Genomic DNA, 3,954 nt, shown 5'->3' on the forward strand with positions numbered 1-3,954 from the left:
TATCGATCGGCCAACTTTTTTGGTTATTCAAGATAGACAAAACTGTCAATCTTTAAAAGCACATTTTCCACAAGAAATTATATTGTGCTCAATCAGACTGTGCACAAATTCTTCTAATCTCTATCCATATATAACCATAGCCAATAATAGATTTCATATTTGAGAATAAGACATTTTTCACTCAATACGCGAAGACAGCAAAGTCCATAGCCCACGAAATTTCGAAATTTTCATAAAACCTATTTTTCTCCAAAAATAGTGTTAAGATGTATGAAAAAAATTAGAAAACAACAATGTACTTGGTCCCACGTTGCCCGATTGTGTATTTCTCGAGATATAGTAAAAAAAACTGATACTAAAAATGTAATATTAATAGTGATGAAAGGAAAAGGAATAAAATATAAAAAGTTGAAAAAAATATTATTAGAAAATGATTTTGTTAAAGTTTATCAAGAAATCCACAATATTTTGAGCAAAAACAGGTTCTTGTTTAAAAAACATTTGTTCCTGAATTTTGTTTACAAATTACAGCATCCAAAAAATTTCAAATTTTTGTTAACGCTATTTCCTTGACTGAATACGATCAGAAATAAGAATTAGTCAAAATAATAATATGTAAATGCAATTTTAATCCAATGTGGGGTTGTTTCTATTTGTAAATGTGACAAGCGAATACTAAATATTTTATTAATTTTCTGAAAAAATCATCGAATACGTGTTACTGAAAATGAATATACCCATAGTTTACGTAAAAGTGTAGTTCGTGATCAACCATGCAATAAATAAGTCGCTCGAATTTAGTGGAAACATGCTTTTAGTGTTTTTGATTTCGAACCAAATCTGTGCACAGAGATATTGTTTCATCCTCAGTTGTTAGTCTGATTATGTTCATTCCATTTCGAACTAATTATTATCAAAACAAATACTATATTTAAGGCTGATTTTGTTATGTGGAATTCAAGGAGTGCTGAGAACGAGAATAAATCAAAATAGCCGCAGGTTTGGTATCAATGAGAAGCTTATGTAATGATACGAATCATGAACAGCATTGTAATCCATGAAATGATTACGTTTCAAACAGAGCAAATATTTGCTAAGCATACGTTAAGACAATTAGGTGTTAATCGACAATTAAGAGCAATATCCTTAGAAATGACTTTCAGTTGATGATTATAAAGTAATAAATTAATAGAAAGTCTGTACATTGAATGAATAATTCTCAATTTAGCTAGGTCTGAAACAACTTTTGACAACTTAATGGAAATGGGCTGAAAATGACGGAAAATTGGTTTCCTAAAAACTGAAATATATTGCACAAGGATGCGTATTTTGACATATTATAGCACTAGAATGCCAAGAATGGTTCATTAGCTGAATCTCACAAACTCCAGTTCAGTTTAAAGAAAGTTAACGATGGGCAACTTTTCTGTGTATTAAGATAGACAAACTGTCAACTTTAAAAGCAAATTTTCCACAAGAATTATATTGTGCTCAATCAGACTTTGCACAATTCTCTAATCTATCCATATATAACCATAGCCAAAAAAGATTTCAAAATTGAGAAAAAAACATTTTTCACCCAAAAGGCGAAAACAGCAAAGTCCATAGCCCAAGAAATTTCGAAATTTTCATAAAACCTATTTTTCTCCAAAAATAGTGTGAAGATGTATGAAAAAATTAGAAAACAACAATGTGCTTGGCCCCACGTTGCCCAATTGTGTATTTCTCGAGATATTGTGAAAAAAACTGATACTAAAAATGAAATATTAATAGGAATAAAAGGAAAAGAAATAAAATATAAAAGTTCAAAAGCTGTTAATAGAAAATGAGTTTGTTAAAGTTTATCAAGAAATCCACAATATTTTGAGCAAAAACAGGTTCTTGTTTAAAAAACATTTGTTCCTGAATTTTGTTTACAAATTACAGCATCCAAAAAATTTCAAATTTTTGTTAACGCTATTTCCTTGACTGAATACGATCAGAAATAAGAATTAGTCAAAATAATAATATGTAAATGCAATTTTAATCCAATGTGGGGTTGTTTCTATTTGTAAATGTGACAAGCGAATACTAAATATTTTATTAATTTTCTGAAAAAATCATCGAATACGTGTTACTGAAAATGAATATACCCATAGTTTACGTAAAAGTGTAGTTCGTGATCAACCATGCAATAAATAAGTCGCTCGAATTTAGTGGAAACATGCTTTTAGTGTTTTTGATTTCGAACCAAATCTGTGCACAGAGATATTGTTTCATCCTCAGTTGTTAGTCTGATTATGTTCATTCCATTTCGAACTAATTATTATCAAAACAAATACTATATTTAAGGCTGATTTTGTTATGTGGAATTCAAGGAGTGCTGAGAACGAGAATAAATCAAAATAGCCGCAGGTTTGGTATCAATGAGAAGCTTATGTAATGATACGAATCATGAACAGCATTGTAATCCATGAAATGATTACGTTTCAAACAGAGCAAATATTTGCTAAGCATACGTTAAGACAATTAGGTGTTAATCGACAATTAAGAGCAATATCCTTAGAAATGACTTTCAGTTGATGATTATAAAGTAATAAATTAATAGAAAGTCTGTACATTGAATGAATAATTCTCAATTTAGCTAGGTCTGAAACAACTTTTGACAACTTAATGGAAATGGGCTGAAAATGACGGAAAATTGGTTTCCTAAAAACTGAAATATATTGCACAAGGATGCGTATTTTGACATATTATAGCAGTAGAATGCCAAGAATGGTTCATTAGCTGAATCTCACAAACTCCAGTTCAGTTTAAAGAAAGTTAACGATGGGCAACTTTTCTGTGTATTAAGATAGACAAACTGTCAACTTTAAAAGCAAATTTTCCACAAGAATTATATTGTGCTCAATCAGACTTTGCACAATTCTCTAATCTATCCATATATAACCATAGCCAAAAAAAGATTTCAAAATTGAGAAAAAAACATTTTTCACCCAAAACGCGAAAACAGCAAAGTCCATAGCCCACGAAATTTCGAAATTTTCATAAAACCTATTTTTCTCCAAAAATAGTGTTAAGATGTATGAAAAAATTAGAAAACAACAATGTACTTGGTCCCACGTTGCCCGATTGTGTATTTCTCGAGATATAGTAAAAAAACTGATACTAAAAATGTAATATTAATAGTGATGAAAGGAAAAGGAATAAAATATAAAAGTTGAAAAAATATTATTAGAAAATGATTTTGTTAAAGTTTATCAAGAAATCCACAATATTTTGAGCAAAAACAGGTTCTTGTTTAAAAAACATTTGTTCCTGAATTTTGTTTACAAATTACAGCATCCAAAAAATTTCAAATTTTTGTTAACGCTATTTCCTTGACTGAATACGATCAGAAATAAGAATTAGTCAAAATAATAATATGTAAATGCAATTTTAATCCAATGTGGGGTTGTTTCTATTTGTAAATGTGACAAGCGAATACTAAATATTTTATTAATTTTCTGAAAAAATCATCGAATACGTGTTACTGAAAATGAATATACCCATAGTTTACGTAAAAGTGTAGTTCGTGATCAACCATGCAATAAATAAGTCGCTCGAATTTAGTGGAAACATGCTTTTAGTGTTTTTGATTTCGAACCAAATCTGTGCACAGAGATATTGTTTCATCCTCAGTTGTTAGTCTGATTATGTTCATTCCATTTCGAACTAATTATTATCAAAACAAATACTATATTTAAGGCTGATTTTGTTATGTGGAATTCAAGGAGTGCTGAGAACGAGAATAAATCAAAATAGCCGCAGGTTTGGTATCAATGAGAAGCTTATGTAATGATACGAATCATGAACAGCATTGTAATCCATGAAATGATTACGTTTCAAACAGAACAAATATTTTGCCAAAGCATCCTTTAAGAACATTAGTGTTAATCGACAATTAGAACCAATATCCTTTAAAAATGAATTTCA

The sequence above is a fragment of the Trichinella spiralis genome, assembly GCF_000181795.1.
Source record: "Trichinella spiralis strain ISS 195 chromosome Unknown Scfld6, whole genome shotgun sequence".
NCBI lineage: Eukaryota > Metazoa > Nematoda > Enoplea > Trichinellida > Trichinellidae > Trichinella > Trichinella spiralis.